Below are 18,656 nucleotides of genomic sequence, written 5' to 3' on the forward strand. Positions count from 1 at the left end.
AAAGGGAGTACTGATTACTATAATAGTTTATCTAACCCTTTCTGGAGAGCTTGCCTTTTGGAAAGTCAATGAATGAATAAAGAAAGTGAGGCTGTAAGTGTCTAGGACAAAATAATTCCTTCTTAGATTTTATGCTTCAAAGTAATATGAAAACTAAGTGAAATTCTGAGCATTATACCAAGGAAAGAACATTCCATTGACCCTCATCATAATGGAGTCAACTTTCAGTTCTTTTTAAAAAAAAAATTTTTTTTAACGTTTATTTATTTTTGAGACAGAGAGAGAGGGAGACACAGAATCCGAAACAGGCTCCAGGCTCTGAGCTGTCAGCACAGAGCCCAACACGGGGCTCAAACCCACAGACTGTGAGATCATGACCTGAGCCGAAGTCGGACGCTTAACCGACTGAGCCACCCAGGTGCCCCACAACTTTCAGTTCTTAATCCTCCCCTGTTTCAGACAAATGTCGGTGAGTAAGTAGTTCCCTTGTTTCTAATTGCTCATATATGGTAACACAAAGTGGTATCATTTTAACTATGAAAAGATGTTGCATTTCTTCATCATGTTATTACAAAGTGTGTAATTTAGTCACACACAAAATGAAAGATGGCCGTTAAAGTTTTCTTCCAAGATATGTTAAATCTCCAACTCTTCCAAACTCAAAGGACCCATTTTAAACTGAGGAATCAGCTCTAACAGGAGACGCTAAAACAAGTGTTAATAAATGTCTGGATGCTTCTGGACGGCTAACGCTCACCTTCTTCAAGAAGCAAATAATTGCCAAGGACCCACTGTGCCAGGCGTTGTACTAGATGCTAAAGAAAAAAGATTATTCCTATATTTAAGGGTTTCACAGTTGGGTGAGAGGGTGGACAGGGTGGAGAGAACTTGCAGATCGACGACCATAATAGGATGTGATAAGTGCCGTAGGGAGCATGTACAGGCATCCTTGGCCACATAGAAAGCTTGACCCAGCGTAGGTTTGGAGGGCAGTATACATTGCAGGGAGTTTTTTCAGAAGTTGCCACCGAGGCTGGGTTTTCAAGGTCATACACCTGTGTCTAGTTTTAGTTCATGGAAGGTATTTCAAAAACACTTAAAAGATACTTAAAAAGCACAAAAGGAAGACACAGACCACTGGGAAATAACATTCCAGTTGGCTGGGAAAAGAAAAAAGTTAAAAAAAAATCAGTTTAAGGAAAATTACCCCAAACTTTTAAGCGTGTAAAAGATGATTTTATGATCTTTTATGTTAAGCTAGGGAATTTTCTGATAAGCCTACCCAACTCTTACTTGCACAGCTAATCATGGCCTAAACATTTTACAAGTCCGTAACATGTGTAATGAGATTTTCTTTCCTGCCAATGTAAAGAAGAAACTCCAAGGGTTGTGGTTTATTGTCTTGTTGGGCATTAACCAATTGGAAACTAACTTAGCCAATTTATTTCACTATTTTTTTTTCTTCATTCCTTATAAATATCCCAAGTTTTCACAGAGTCTTTGAAAATAGCTTTGACATCCTGCTGGTGTCATCATTATGTATAAATAAACACATTAGACATAAACTTTGCAATGAGCTCACTGGTTTTTGTTTAAGAATCAAGTGTTTAAAATTTTGAGAATGACACCTTGATGGATAAGTATGAGCAGAAAATAAATAGCTCATTATAAAAGCATATGCTGTACATGAAGTGTTTATTCAATATAGGTATTTGATTTACTGTTGTTACCCAACCGTCATTAGCTACCCTTTGTTTTTCCATCCTAAGAAAAATTATGATATTCAGTAATGCTCTAGACTCGGCATTTTTATCTAGGCAGCAATTCCAGCTATTGTTCTGTCATCTATATGCACTAATAAGGATATTTTTCCACTGCTTCATCTAGGGAATCTGTGGAAATGTTAATTTGTGCTTCTCCTTCTGGTTTAAAAATACTCTCAGAAAAGCATATACATTCAACAGAGATTAACTTGAGAACATCAGAACCATACAGTGTCATGTAGCAATAGAGAACACGTATACCTGCCAGGAAATCACCTTATATCCTTCTAGAAGCAGTGCAATCTCGTGATTGGGATACTTTCTACTGCTCTTGCCCATCACAAAATCCAAAAGTTTTGATACGAATTTAAACGGGGTAAGTTTTAAGTGAGTGCATGGATATTTTTAAAGGAGTTCATTCCTTCTTCACTTAATTCATTGCACCCACAGTGAGGGACAAGTGTATAGATAGATAAGATGGAGAGCAGCTATGCCCCAGGGAGAGGGACTACATGTACAGAGGCACAGAGATGTGGGGCGCAGGGGCAGAGGGTGTTTAAGGAGCTTCGAGTAGCTCAATATGGCTGAATCACGGAGTGCAGGTAAGGTAATGGAGAAAAAGTTCTGCCCAAGCAGGCAGGGGCAAAATGAAAATGGGCCTTGCAGGTCATGCAAAGGGGTTGTGATTTCTGAGAGCAATAGGGAGTAATTGAAGGATTTCTTTTTTTTTTTTTCTTTTTTAGTTTTAATTTAAATTCCAGTTAGTTCACATACAGTGTAGTATTAGTTTTAGGTGTACAGTTTAGTGATTCAATATGTATATACAACACTCAGTGCTCATCACAAGTGCCTTCCTTAATCCCCATCACCTATTTCACCCAACCCCCCACCCACCTCCCTCTGGTAACCATCAGTTTGTTCTGTATGGTTAAGAGTCTGTCTTGGTTTGCCTCTTTTTTCCCCCTGTGATGTTTTTTTTTTTTTTTCTTAAATTCCACATATGAGTGAAATCATATGGTTTTTGTCTTTTTCTGACTGACTTATTTTGCTTAGCATGATACTCTCTAGCTCTATCCATGTCATTGCAAACGGCAAGATTTAATTCTTTTTTATGAATTGAAGGATTTCAAATGCACTTTATAAAGATCACTTTGACACCAAATATGAAGCCTAGTCTGAAAGACACAAGACTGGAAATAGGGCCATTGGCTAAGAGGTTATTGCAATAATTCATAATTCATGTAGGAGTAATGAAAGTCTAAAGGTGGTAAAAGGGGTAGAGAGGATCAGATTACTTCTTTCTGAAAAGGAAAAAGTCTAAAGATCTTATCAGAAAATACAGCTCTTTTCCATGTCTTGTCTCCACATCTGTCTGAAAATAAAGAGACAACAATAAAATACCAAGCAATAATTGTATCTATGTGTCTGAGTCTATTCAGAGAACAATATCCATTGACATATGGCCTCTCCAGCTATATCTAACTCTGTATGCGTACTTAAGTACTGAGAGTTCATGAAACTTTCCCCCCATTTCTAGGATGAGCATACTGAGAAGAATTGGTCATATGGAAGGAATACTGAACTACTGTTATCTCCCGGTTAGTCTTTTGGAAACAGAAAATTTCCATTTTCACAATTCCAGTGAATCACTTATAACTAATCAAAGCACATTTCTTTAAAAAAATGCATCATTTTCTTTTACTAAATTTGGTATTTTCTTTGGCATGTGGTGGAAAAGCAGATAAGTTGATTTCTTAGAGGGGGCTGTGATACCAGCTGGTTATTTAAGAATGAGAAGGAGGGGCACCTGGGTGACTCAGTCAAGTGTCCAACTCTTGCTTTCAGCTCAGGTCGTGATGTTATGGTTATGAGATTGAGCTCCACATCAGGCTCTGTGCTGAGTGTGGAGCCTGCTTGGGATTCTCTCTCCCTCTCTCTCTGGCCCTACCCCACTTGTGCTCACTTTCTCTCAAAATAAATAAACATTAAAAAAGGAAACTAATGAGAAGAAGACAACTGAAGAGCCCAGGACCCAAAGCTGTCCTCTTTTTCATAAAAGCAACAAGAACACTGGCAAAGTTGTCAGAATCATCTTTTTCAGAATTCTGGAAATTAACCAAAGGTTTGCTGCAATTCAGAGGATGTTTATGCAAGAAAAACTTGCTAAGAAGGGCAAGATTTGTGGCATTTTAACTTGCCCCTGTTTCCATCCTCTCTCCCTAGCATCACAGTAGCCTGGAAACCAGCCACCCTCATACAGAGAAAATCAGCAGACTGGCAGCTGTTGTGGGGGGTACAACAGGATTGGAGCTCTTTCAAGGCCCTGTTACCAGAGAACGTTCATTCTTTGACCTGTCCAGTGGTTCCCTGGAACACTCCACTAGCAAGGATGTCTTTGCTTGACCTGATTCAGAGTTTAACCAGTGCAAACAGCCTTTTATCTGGGGATATTTTATTGAAAATAATCAGAGGCAATTGTTTTACATCATGAATGCCTGAGGTAGCAGATAATAGTTGGAACTATAGGTGAATCCAAAAGCTTGAAAGTAAGGAATGAGAAATGCATATAGAGCTTTGAAAAACTTTGATATATATGTATGTCAGTATATATATAAACTTTGATATATTCCTGGGAATAAAGAACGCCACATGCAAGGCTGTGCACATGCTCTGGAAAGAATTAAGAAAGCCCTAAGCTCTCACCTTTGGCTAAACTTGAGGCTCTCTGCAAGCAGGTAATTAAGGCTAAAGCAGAGTTATAAACAGCCTGGCTGAGTGTTGAAGGCATGCCCCAAATATACACAGAGGTCCTTGGCAAAGAGTGAGAGAATTACTGGCCTCAAGCATTTAAGGAAGTCTCCATCCATTATTAGCTTACCTCTAAGCTAACAAAGAAGGGACTTCAATGGCCACATGAGACTAAGAATACAAACTTCACAGAATTAGTTCACTAAACAACAACAACTACAGCAACAACAAAAACCCTAGGAGGAGGGAGAATATGACTTCCAGAGTTGCTCATTATATTATGTCAGGAATTCCATTTTCAACAACAAATTATAAGACATTCAAGGAAACGAAGTATGGCCCACACATAGGAAAAAGCATTCAATGGAAACTGTAGCTGAGGAAGCCTAGATATTGGGCATTGGACTTACTAGTCAAAGACTTTAAGTCAGCTATTTGAAATATGTTTGAAAATGTAAAGGGAAGTATTAGAAGGATATCTTGCCAAACAGAGAATATTCATAAAGAGATAGAAATAATTTTTTTAAAAAAGAGAAACTTGAGGTGAAAAATAAAATAAATGAAAAATTCACTAGAGGAGTTCAACATTAGGTTTATGCAGACAGAAAGAAGAATCAGCAAACCTGAAAATAGTTCAACTGAGATTATCCAGCCTGAGGAGCAGAATGAAGAAAAATGAACAGAGCCTTGGAGATTCTGTCAAGGCATGGGCATAATGGGTGCCCCAGAAAGAAAGGAGAGAGAAAAAGAAGCAGGATATTCTAAGAAATAATGGGCAAAATCTTCCCAGATTTGATGAAAAACAGAAGTCAAATAGACTTCAGTAGAAAAGGTCAAATGCATCCCCACCTGAATCAGTTTAAACAGTGCAAACAGCCTTTTATCTGGGGATATTTTATTGAAAATAATCAGAGGCAATCGTTTTGCATCATGAATGCCTGAGATAGCAGATAATAGTTGGTGAGAATATAAAATGATTCAGCTGCTTTGAAAAACAGTCTGGCTAGGTGTGCCTGGATGGCTCAGTCGGTTAAGCATCCAACTTCAGCTCAGGTCATGATCTCATGATGTGTGGATTCGAGCCCCATGTCAGGCTCTGTGCTGACAGCTCAGAGCCTGGAGCCTCCTTCAGATTCTGTCTCCCCCTCTCTCTCTCCCCCTCCCACTCCCCTGCTCTCTTTCTCTCTCTCTCTGAAAAATAAATAAACATTAAAAAAAAAAAAAAAAAGAAAAACAGTCTGGCTGAACACATTATTGCCCTATGACCCAGAAATTTACCTCCTACCTATTCACTCAAGAGAAAGAAAAAAAGCTACATCCTTACAAAAACCTGGACACGAATATTCATAGAAGCATTATTCATAGTAGCCAGTAAAATGACTCATGACAACTCATGAGTGAATATACAAAATGTGGTCTATCCGTAAAATGGAATGTTACTCAGCCATAAAATGGAATGGATTAGTGGTGTATACCAACAACACCCAACAGAGATGAACCTTGAAAACATGCTAAGTGAAAGAAGCCAGACACAAAAGAGTACATATTCTGTGATTCCATTTATATGACATTTCTAGAACAGACAAATCCATAGAGACAGAAAATAGATTAGTGACTGCCAATGGCTCAGTGGCGGTGGGGGAGAACAGGGAGTAAATGTTAATGGGTATGGAGTTTCTTTTGAGAGTGATGAGAATATTCTGGATTAGGTAATGGCAATAGTTTCACAATTTTATGAAAAAACTAAAAACCACTGGATTGTACACTTTAAATGGCGTATGAATTATATTTCAGTAAAAAAAAAAAAAAGTTAATAAAAAACAGCCTTTTGATAGGAGCAAAAAAGCCCATGTTGATCAAGCAAGGAGATGTTGACTTCACAGACTCCAGAGGAAGCTTAGTACAAAGTGCTGTGTGGTGATGGGTCTTAAATAGAAACATAGTTGAGAATCACCTGTGGAAGTCTCAGAATATACAGACAACTGGCCCATTTGGAGGTTTTCTGATTTAGTGGGTCTGTAGTGAATCTTGAGTGTTTCCATGCCCATCCCACCCTACCCCTAAAGTGTGGATAAGATGGAAAATAGGATTTTGTATATTCCTGACTTAGTTGTTGAAGACTGCCCAGTTATTAGAGGACAACATTAGAAATCAGAATTAGGAAATCCAGATGCCTCTCATTGTAAGTTATTTTGGTTCTATACCAAAATTTCTTTTACACCGTCTAAGAGTGGTTGCTATCCACGACTCATGAGGAATATTTACACAATATCTCTGTCACTGATACTTCCTTTCTCAAATTCATGCCAATATCTCAATTGTGTCAGACATGTAGCAGGTACTCAATAAATGTAATTTATATTCCCTTCTTTATATCAACTTATGTCCAAGACCCTAAATCTTTAGGAATGAATAGCTTTCTCTACTAGTAGCTTTGGGACTTGGAATAGTAGCTTTTGTAATAATACTTGGAGGGTATTTCTATAACAAAAAGAATCTAGACAAAGATTAATATTGGTTGATCTAAAAGTAAATATAAATTCTAGTGAAAATGGGAAATCTCCTTCATCACTGAATGGCATTACGTATGTAATTCTGTCGCTCACAGCCTGCCTTGGCAAGTGTTAGAACACGAACTCTTTAGGGTTGTCCCAAACACAGTGGGTCCCAGAAAAAGAAGAATGACTTGTGACATGAACCCTGCAGAGTACCTCAATCTGTTTCTATGATTTACGATTCCCTTACCTCAGTGATGACTCCCACCATTTGGTTCAGACCTACAGAGGCCATGTCTGAAATTTTGGCAAAGAGAGGGGCACGTACCATATTGAATCTATCTTGGGTTCGTGAATCACCTTTCTTCCCTGCAAAGTTATCAGCTGCTTAATTATAGATGAGAAGTTTGCATCTGTGGCCAGAAACCAGGGCCAGGTTTAGTAAAACCTGAGCTGGCTCCCAGTTTCCAAGGACAGTCAACATCAAGGAATCCCACTGCATGCTTTTCCAGGACTGTAGGGTTGGTGAAAAATGCCAGTCTTCCCAGGTATGATGTTTTCTCAGATTCATAAATGGCTCCCGACAGTGTCAGTAAAACAATGCTAGTCGATCTGGGTTTAAGTGAGATGGCAAGAAAACCAAAATTCACTATCAAGGTGACCTGTAAAAATTACTTCCCATCTGTCTCCATTCCTTGTCCTCTAAAACAATATGGTGGGGCGTTTGGTGGGGCCCTGTAAAAGGTGGGGGAGAGGAATGAATGACTTCTCCATATTCTTTCACTTCCCACACCGTATATTCCAGTATTGGGGAAATTTTGCGCAATTACTGTTTTTATAGCCCAAAACATACACATTGTACAAAACTTAAAATAATTGAAAAGGTTCCACAGTCTCCCCTCATCCATTTCCCTTAATCTGTTTAGTATCTCAGCCACGGCGGCACTAGACACTGCCCTAGGTCCTGGGGAGAGAGCAGTGAATGAAACAGAGTTCCTGTCCTTCATGAGCTGCATTCTAGTGTAGAGAGACACAAAACAGCTTTGGGTACTGATAGATCCTACACGAAAAATAAAAGAACCTGACAAAAATCAGCCTTTGAGGCTCTGAAGGAGAGTATGGTCAGCTCTTTCAAATGTTACCAAAAGGTAAAGAATGGAGTAAGATGTAGTCATGTGTCTACTACTAGATGGAAAGTAGTCTTCAACCACGAAGATGGTTGGTGACCTCGAAGGTAGGAGGAAGAATGAATGGGAAGTGAGACCGTGGAGACAATGTCGGCTCACCCTGGAGACTTGCTGTGAGTAGGCGGCAAATGGGACGTTGTGACACAGGTTAAACGAAACCGTGCGCGTTCAAGTCCTGAGCCCAGGGCCCGGCCTGGAATGAGCACATAGCTATTCTTAGTGTTATATCTCCTGCCCCCTGACTTTCCTGTGTCTCTTCAGAGTTCATTTTTCTCCTGAAAGTGTTTCCGGTCTGTGACTGTCTTATGCGAGTCCCAGGATTGTACAGTCACTCAGAGAATTATCCACAGTTATGAATGATTGTATCTCTGGCCTCTCTAGACGAAAGTTATGCTTCCAGGAATCGTAAATGGAAGGGCTTTGTGTCTTCAGCGGCCCGTCAGAGTGCATTTGGTGCCGGCAGGATGAAGCTGCATGTCCGCTCACGTCGGCCTGACAGGGTGCTTTGGAGGTGCCAGCAACCACCAGATTTCAGGCCGTGAGTGATCTTCCTGCTTCTCTCTGTGGCGCCGCAGCACAGATGCGAGAGCACCCAGGGAATTCGTGGTCTCCAGACAGGTTTTCTGGTATTTCCGTATTTTCCTGTGACGATTTGGGAGAGGTGGTGTTGGCATGTTTGTGGTTGGATGGCTTCTGGTCTTTTGTTTGCTAAATGTCTGCCAAAAGGACATATGTCCCCAGTTGTCACTATTCATGATCACTTATACGGCCAGAGATTCGTCACAGGGGTTAAAAGACAAAGCAATCTGGATAGCCTACAATCAGCACCAACTACCCTAGGGATGGTTGTGTTCAACCTTAAGTCACTGTGATCCTGTTCCTCAGGGCACCAGCTCATGTCCCAAGCACCAGACCCATATTTGTTCCCGAACATGGGCCTAGGTGCACAGCATGTCAGTCCTGTTAAAGAATCAGTTAATCCCAGATTCTCAGTAAGTGCACCTATTTGTACCCAGCTGGGTAGCTATCATTCTGGGAGGAGAAGAACATTCCTTGTCATATTCAAGGTGCCAGAGTCAGACTGGACTCCCTGCTTCTCCTCCTCCCAGCTGAACAGCAGATCCTGAAGCTACTCTTCTGGGAGTTGTTGCTTCTTAATGCCCTCCCTTGCGGTCTCTCTAGCAGAATCTCCCTTTCCAAGGAAATCTGATGTCCATTCTTCATATAACACCACATATTTGTGACTTCACTCAATCATTGCCTTGCATTGACAGAGAGTTGCTTCGTGTCTGTCTTATTTTTGTGAGCCGTTTAAATGTCTTTGAATTCCATTCAGCTGAGTATGCAGTGTAGACAGTCTGCAAATATTTTTGAATTCGTTTTAATGCATTGCTTTACCCTCAAGGATCTCGGAGTTTCACTGGGAAGGCAAGAGGTAGCCAGGTGAAATAGTTCACTAACAGGGCAAGGCAATAGGTCAGTGCCCAAGCGGAAATGTAGACCCCGGAGGTTCTGTGCTGAGGAAGTGGGGGGAGAAAAGTCTGGAGGCAGGGCCAGTCCGAGAAGGCTCTTGCTTGTAACAGCGGTCGCCTGCAGAGAGAAAATAAGTCCGTAGTTGCTTTCCAACTTGGCCTGGTTTTACAAATGAATCTAGCTAGCATAACAGTATTTCTGCGACTGTCATGTCCTTTGCACACTGATCTCTCTGCTTCCTCAAAGGCATTTGTCCTGCAGACAAGCCAAGCTCCTGACCCCTAGAAATCTCACAACAAAGTTGACTTCTGTCCTCCTTTCCCACTCACCAAAGCCCTTTCATCGCTAGTCTTTTTTTTTTTTTTTTAAGCCTCTGTTTCTTTGAAAAGTTTTATCTTATGGTTCAGCTCTCTGAAAAAAAAAAAAAGAGCCAATAGCAGGAGAAGGAGCAGACAGAGGATGCATACGCTTTCTGGCACCGCTTTCTGGGTGCTGCACTTGTGCTTTTTAATCCGGCTGCTGTCAAGCTCCATTAGGAGATTTGAACATCAGCCTCTTGCCTTTGGGGCCTCGCCTCCCATCAGCCCTGGCTGGAAGGAGGATGGCATTTGAAGGCGAAAGACAGGTTGAGTGTTGCAAAGAGCCCTTCCTCACCATCCTCACAGCCCAGTCACCTTTCGTTCCATATGGCGGCCTTCATGCTCCCACGTGCAAGCACTGACCACTACAGGGAAGCCATCAGATTGCCACGTGCTGGCATCCGCAAGGTGATTCGAAAACCGTAGAACAGGAAGCAAGGCCAGGCCCCTGTAACCCCTGTCTACCTTTGAAAAGAAGCAGATTTCCTCGTTCAGGAACGCCAAACAATGTTGGAGGAGGATTAGAGCCTCCACTCCCACCAAAGTGGTAAAAGTCACTCAAAACGGTCCTGGGACTGCAGGGCGACAGATGTTATAGCCAGACATCCTTCCACCTCTGGCCTCTGCTGTGGCTTTGGTGGGTCGAAGCAACATTTGGACTCTTGCCTCGGGGGCCTGGCAGCAGGTTTCTAGGAAGGAAAAGTCCCCTGGTGACATTCTCTTTCTTTGCATTTGATAAGAAATAGAAACCAGTCCTGCAGAAAGAATCTGTGAGAGTGTTTGTTTCTCAAGCTGAAATTAACACTTTTGTTGGCATCAGCAGAAAATATTAAGTGCCCGACTCTGTAAGTCATTGTGCTGGATCTAAAACCAGAGTCTATGTATGGTTGGTTGGTTGGTTGGTTGGTTTGTTTTGGTGAATGCTTAGTGTAAAAAAGCACTGGTTTGCATTCAGCAAATCTTGAAAATTATATGAAAAAAAAAATAGATGGACCATAAAGCTCATATCATTGTTAGTAGGAAGAACAAATGGAGAGTATGTGTTTATTCCTGTGTTGTTCCCACTATTAATTATTACAGTAAATGCTGCTTCTTTGAAGCTCAAAGTTTAGAAAGAAAGTTCAAGGCTTGCTGAATCAGGTATTTAGTTTGGAAATTTAATTTATTTTCCATTTAATTCAAAATTTTAATATATATACATATTTTTTAAATGTTTATTTTATTTTGAGAGAGAGCGTGAGCAAGGGAGGGGCAGAGAGAGAGGGAGACACATAATTCAAAGCAGGCTTCAGGCTCTGAGCTGCCGGCACAGAGCCCGACATGGGGCTCGCACTCATGAACCTGTGAGATCATGACCTGAACTGAAGTCGGGACCAACAGTCACCCTTTACAATTTTAATATATATATTAAAAAAAAATTTTTTTTAACGTTTATTTATTTTTGAGACAGAGAGAGACAGAGCATGAACAGCAGAGGGGCAGAGAGAGAGGGAGACACAGAATCGGAAGGAGGCTCCAGGCTCTGAGCCATCAGCCCAGAGCCCGATGCAGGGCTCGAACTCACGGACCGCGAGATCGTGACCTGAGCCGAAGTCGGATGCTCAACCGACTGAGCCACCCAGGTGCCCCATACAATTTTAATATATTTTTTATGTAACGTGGTATTAAAATGAATTTGCAAAAGAAGGTGTATTGTAATGCCTATGATTGGGTTTAGTGATACAAATCCAAAACACTTAGTTTTTGAAATGGTTAAGTTGTGCTTCCTTCATTAAGTTGGAGCAAAACTTCTGCCAGTGTTGGGGCACCTGGGTGGCTCAGTCGGTTAAGTGGCTGACTCTTGATTTCGGCTCAGGTCATGATCTCACGGTTTGTGAGTTCAAACCCCACGTCAGGCTCCGTGCTATGAGCAACTCACACTGTCTCTGTCTCTCTCAAAATAAATAACTAAAGTAAACTAAATAAATAAACTAAAACAAACAAACAGCTTCTCCCGGTATTGTGTGTACAGTCAGTGGACAAATCCATGCAGTACTGAAGGTCTGAGACAAGCTGAGACAGAATGGACTGGGAGGAGAGGGGATACAGACTTCGGAGGTAATATGCCCTGAAGAGCTACACACGCAAGCTTGGATGTGAAGCAGTGGAAGAGGGACTGAAGCAACAGGAAATGTCCAGATGACAATGAGCAAATTCCGATGGGAGAGCCTCGGAGAGCGATACCGAGCTAAGCACGGAGATTTGGGGCTCTCCTCCGGGCAGCAATGGTAACAGTAGGAGAGCAGTCTCAATTTTCAGAGGAAATAAGGCAGTTTGCTCCACAAGACAAGACATAGGAGACAACAGTACATTTATATGGTAGATTTTAAACTAGAACTTCTGGAATAAGAAAAAAATACTGACTCGTGGTGCCCACCTTGGGCCAAATAAACAATGCTCGGCCCTTGCATCACTGCAGCAAGACTAAGTGTTGCCCCCACGGCGGTACTAATGGCCCATCACAATCCTCCTGTGTCTTCGTGCAGTTTGCAGATTGCCAGAACACCGTCTTTTCCCTTGTGCTCATCTACCTGCTTACAAATATGCTATAAAAAGTCTTTTTTTAGGGAGCAAATATTGCATCCTTTTTTTGTTGTGGCGTTTCTGTCCTTTATTTTTTCTTTTTTTCCAGCTTCATTGAGGTATAAATGACAAATACATGTATTTAAAAATGTATGATGTGGTGACTTGATATACTTTGTGAGATGATTACCACAATCAGGTTAATGAACATCTCCATCAGTTCACGAAGTTACCTGTATGTGTGTGTGTGTGTGTGTGTGTGTGTGTGTGTGTGTGTAGTGAGAATGTATAAGGTCTACTCTCTTAGCAAATTTCAAGTATACAACACAAGATTATTACAGTATTACAGAGACCATGCTGTATGTTAGCTGCCGAAATTTATTCTTCTTATAGCTGAAGGCAAGTACTCTTTGACCAGCATCTCCCCCATTTCCCCTACCCCTCAGCCTCTGGTAACCACCATTTTACTCTGTTTCTATAAGTTCAGTTTTTTAGATTTCACTATAAGGGATATCATGCTGTCTTTGTCTTTCTTTTTCTGGCTTGTTTCACTTAGCATAGGCCCATCTGTGTTTTTACAAATGTCAGGATTTCCTTCTTTCTCATGGCTGAATAATAGTCATAATTATATGATATATGTATATATCACATCTTCTTCATTCACTCATCTGTTGGTGGACACTTAGATTGTTTCCATATCTTGGATATTGTGAATAATGCTGCAGTGAACATGCAAGTGTAGAAAATTTTAAGATAATGACTTTGTTTCCCTTGGATATATACTCAGAAGTAGGATGACTGACTGTATGATAGTTCTATCTTTATTTTTTTGCAGAACCTCCATGCTGTTTTCCACAATTGCTACACCAGTTTACATTCCCACTAGCAATATACAAGGATTCCTTTTTTCCCACGTGTTCGCTTGTCTTTTTGATAAAAGCCACCATGACAGTTATGAAATGATACCTCAGTGTGGTTTTGATTTCCATTCTCCTGATGATGAGTGACGTTGAGCACCTTTTCATGTACTTGTTGTCCATTTCTGTGTCTTTGAAAAAGTGTCTATTCAAGTCTTTTGCTCATTTTTTTAAAAGTTTATTGACTTATTTTGAGAGAGACAGAGACAGCGCTAGCAGGGAAGGGGCAGAGACAGAGGGAGAGAGAGAACCCCAAGCAGGCTGTGCGCTGCCATGAGGCTTGAACTTACAAAACTGTGAGATCGTGATCTGAGCCAAAACTAAGAGTCACCTACTGGGTGACTTAGACACCCAGTGTCTGGGTGACTGGGTAACTTAACCTACTGGGCCACCTAGACACCCCTTGCCCACTTTTAATTGGATTTTATTTTGTTTTGTTTTGCTCTTGAATTGTATAATTTCTTTATATAGTCTGGATAATAACCCCTTATCAGATCTATGGTTTGTAAATATATTTTGCCATTCTGTAGGCTGCCTTTCATTTTGTTGATGGTTTCCCTTGCAGTGCAGAAACTTTCTAATTTGATGTAGTTCCACTTCTTTTTGCTTTTGTTCCTTGTGCTTTTGCTGACATTCCAATAAATCACTGGCAAGACCAACGTCAAGAAGCTTTTTCCCTAAGTGTTTTCTTCTAGAAGTTTTTTAGTTTTAGGTCTTACCTTTTAGTCTTTAATCCATTTCTGGTTAATTTTTTTCTGAGTAGTGTAAGATAGGGGTTCAATTTCATTCTTTTGCATGTGAATTTACAGTTTTCCCAGCACCATTTATTAAAGGGACTGTTCTTCCCCTCACCCCCCCACCCCCCACCAACCATTGCATGTTCTTGGAGCCCTTGTCAAAGATTAGTTGACTACATATGCATGGATTTATTTCTGGGCTCTAAAATTTGTTCTATTGGCTTAGGTCTTTGTTTTTATGCCAGTACCATACTGTTTTGATTACGGTAGTTCGTGTGATACTTCTGGGCTTGTTCTTTTTCCAGATTGCTTTTAGCTATTGGGCCTTTTGTGGTTCCATACAAATTTTGGAATTTAGTATTTTTTTCTACTGTGGAAATGCCACTGGAATTTATTTTAGAGATAGCATTGAATCTGTAGATCACTTTGGGTAGTGTCGACATTTTAACAATATTAATTCTTCTAGTCAGTAAATGTATCTTTCCATTTATCGATGTCTTCTTCAATTTATTTCTTCAGTGTCTTGTAGATTTCAGTGTATAGGTCTTTTCCTCCTTGTTAAATTTAATTCTAAGTATTTTATTGTTTTTGATGCTATTGTAGCCAGGACTATTTTCTTGACTTCTCTTTCTGATGGTTTGTTGTTAGTGTATGGAAATGCAACTGATTTTTGCATGTGGATTTTGTATCTTGCAACTTTACTAAATGTATTAGTTCTAACAATTTTTTGATGGAGTCTTTAGGTTTTTCTATATAATATCATGTCATCTGCAAATGGAGACAGGTTTACTTCTTCCTTTCCAATTTAGATTTCTTTATCGCTTTTTGGAGTCTAATTGCTCTGGCTAGGACTGCTAGTACTGTGTTGAATAGAAGTGGGGAGAGTATGCATCCTTGTTTTGTTCCTGGGGCCAGCATTACTCTGATACTAAAGCCAGACGAGGACACTACAAGATAAGAAAACTATAGGCCAATATCCCTGATGAACATAGATGCAAAAATCTTCAACAAAATAGTAGAAGCAGAATTCAACAGTATGTTAAAAGCACCAAACACCATGATTAAGTTGAATTGGTCTGTGGGATGTAAGGATGGTTCAACATACACTAAAGTAATAAATGCGAACATCACATTAATAAAAGACAAAAATCACTTGATTATTTTAATATAAATTGACAAAATCAACAACCTTTCCTGATGAAAACTCTCAGCAAATTAGTTATAGAAGAAATGCACCTCAGCATAATAAGGGCATTTATGACAAGGCCACAGCTAATATACTCAATGGTGAAAAGCTCTAAGTTCCTCCTAAGGTCAGGAACAAGACTAATATCACATCTTTGAAGGCAAAGAGATATTTTAGTGCCAACAATGAGTTCCTAGGTCTATGCAGATCTTTTGCATAACTTGAGTAAGTCACTTACATACTCTATCCCCACATGTAAAATGGGCTAATAATCCCAGTTCTTGTGGCCCTTGGAGAAGCTCCCAAAGATGTGAATTCTTTGCTACATGTATGATTGGGTTGGGAAAGATAAATAAGTTAATATCTTTCTCATGCTTTAGGTGGCTAAAAGCAGACCCAAGGCCAACTAATTCCATTTCTTTAATTCATTCTGCTGTCGTTTAAGATTTTACAGAAGTCTCAGGAACGACTTGCAGAGGCTACAAATCTGAATAGGAAATTGCTCCTTACTCATTTACTGAATTATCCTATAGCTCTTTTGCGAATTTCTATTAAAGAACTGATTCACCCTCAAGTATCTTCTGGTGGCCCATGCCAACATGTCAACTTTTCTTTATACTGAAACACAAATGCCCTTCAGCTCTTTGGTGCTGGTGGAACATTTAGGGTGTGGATGCTGGTACTCTGTCCCCATATAGCCACACATACTTTTTTTAATTCCCATTTTGCTCTACCAATTACTTTAATTCAATCATGAGAAAGTACTTCACTATGCTGAGAGTGCTTTTCAGCACATTGTTTTCATGAGTCCTATTTGTATCTTCCTAAGAGAAGAGGCTGACCAGTCACTCTTTTTTTTTTTTTTTTTTAACGTTTATTTATTTTTGAGACAGAGAGCGACACAGCATGAACGGGGGAGGGGCAGAGAGAGAGGGAGACACAGAATCGGAAGCAGGCTCCAGGCTCTGGGCCATCAGCCCAGAGCCCGACGCGGGGCTCGAACTCGCGGACCGCGAGATCGTGACCTGAGCTGAAGTCGGACACTTAACTGACTGAGCCACCCAGGCGCCCCTAACCAGTCACTCTTGAAAGCAGCTGTTCTGGCTGTGAAACGGTGGTGCAGACGGTCTCATGCATCAGCCAGGACACCAGGGCAAGTAAGTGGAATTCAATAATCCCTGAGTCCCACAAAATGACCATAAAATAAAAGACTTTGTCTCCAGAGAGGATGGATGTTTCACTTCTATAAGAGAGACCAGGAAACAGAGACAGAAGAAAACGCAAGATGACATCCAGACTTTCACAGCGGTCGCACGCCCTGTTATTACCTTTTCCTTAGATATTTAACTATACCCTACCACAATCCTAATTCCAAGACCTTGTGAGAGAGGACAACTCCCTCCCCCCAATAACTTCTGGGAGTACTCAGAACTGTCTCACATTCCTCTCTGTCTCTGTGCTCACATATCCATCCCTACTTGCTGCCTCTTTTCTGACCTACATTGAAACAGGCACAAAGCCAACCACTTGCCCCCGTTCCCACACACCTGCAAATTCACTCACAGAAACGCATATTGTCAGTTTGGAAACACTGCTGAAGATCTGGGGGGAGAAGGTCACGGAACGGGGTGCCGCGAGAAAGCGCAGTCTTCAGTCATATGCCCGTGTCCACTTTCCTCCTCTCTTCCTCCTTGTCCCTTACATCCCAGGAGCAACCGCGTCTTCCCCTCACCTCACAGAAAACAGGTTTTTGAAAAATCAATCACCCCTCCCAAATTTAGAAAGGTAATTTGGTGCACTTCCTGTCTATTAGCGTAACACACCCCTAACAGAGACCTGAGCGGCAAACGCATCAATGTTTTTGCAGCAAAATGAATAAATATTGGCACCAAATGAGATAAAGATTTTAAACATCCTCCCTAGAGCTTAAGTTTTGCCCCTACATCAGATCAGGTCAGCTCTGGTTTTGTTCTCAAATGAGATCTTTTCTAAGCTGACTTTCAGAGATTTGTGAATTTGAAATTGTGAAGAAGCCATGGTAGATCTATATGAGAGAAAAACACTGAGCTGGGCCTTATAATCCAGTCCTCTCTAGAGAGAGCTGTGATCTTAATTGCTTTAAAAAGAAAAACTTGAATCCTAATGTGTAGTTTGAATATCAGATGGCAGAGTTGGTCATACAGAAGAAATTAAACTAATATTCCTTTTTTTTTTAATTTTTTTAAAAGTTTTTTATTTATTTTTGAGACAGAGAGAGACAGAGCATGAACGGGGGAGGGGCAGAGAGAGAGGGAGACACAGAATCGGAAGCAGGCTCCAGGCTCCGAGCCATCAGCCCAGAGCCCGACGCGGGGCTCCAACTCACAGACCGTAAGATCGTGACCTGAGCCGAAGTCGGACGCTTAACCGACTGAGCCACCCAGGCACCCCTAATATTCCTTTCTGATATGTCAGGAAGCTTCCACCAGAAGAACTTGTGTTTAGACAAAAAGTAATTTCCCCCCCAATGATACCAACAACACAAAAACTGCTTTGGGAAGAGAGGATGGCCTCCTCAGATAAAGCAGAAGGAGAGGCTTCCAGTGGCCCTGGGAAACGGGGTGTGGGAGGCAGGGTTTTGTCTCACTCCTATTAAGTGATGTGGCCCCTGTCGGAATGGTCCTTTGATTGATTGATTGATTGATTTTTTTAATGTTTTTATTTATTTTTGAGAGATAGACAGAGCACGAGCAGGGGAGGGGCAGAGAGAGAGGGAGACACAGAATCTGAAGCAGCCTCCAGGCTCTGAGCTATCAGCACAGAGCCCAATGCAGGGCTTGAACTCATGAACTGCGAGATCATGACCTGGGCCAAAGTCAGACGCTCAACCAACTGAGCCACCTAGGCACTGCTGGATGGTCCTTTGATTTTATAATGAAAGTCGGTAGAAAAATAATACTTTACTAGAATGCACCTAAGAGTGCAAAAGGTCTGGGTAATTACTTTTTTCCTTGATGGATGTAGTGCTATTGATGTTTAGCAAAAAGGCAGTATTTTCACCCAAAATAAATCCTTCCAGATTAAAACAACAGCACATTCATATATGCTACCAGAGAACTTCTGCTTCTGATGATGATGGCAGACCCATCGTCCTGCAGGGTAAGCTGAAAAGAACTCAAATATTTGATAAAATGTTTTAAATCATCTTAAAAGCATCAAAGAGCCAACTAATTCATAAGGAATTACTAGC

The sequence above is a fragment of the Panthera tigris genome, chromosome F3 (assembly GCF_018350195.1).
Source record: "Panthera tigris isolate Pti1 chromosome F3, P.tigris_Pti1_mat1.1, whole genome shotgun sequence".
NCBI classification, from domain to species: Eukaryota; Metazoa; Chordata; class Mammalia; order Carnivora; family Felidae; genus Panthera; species Panthera tigris.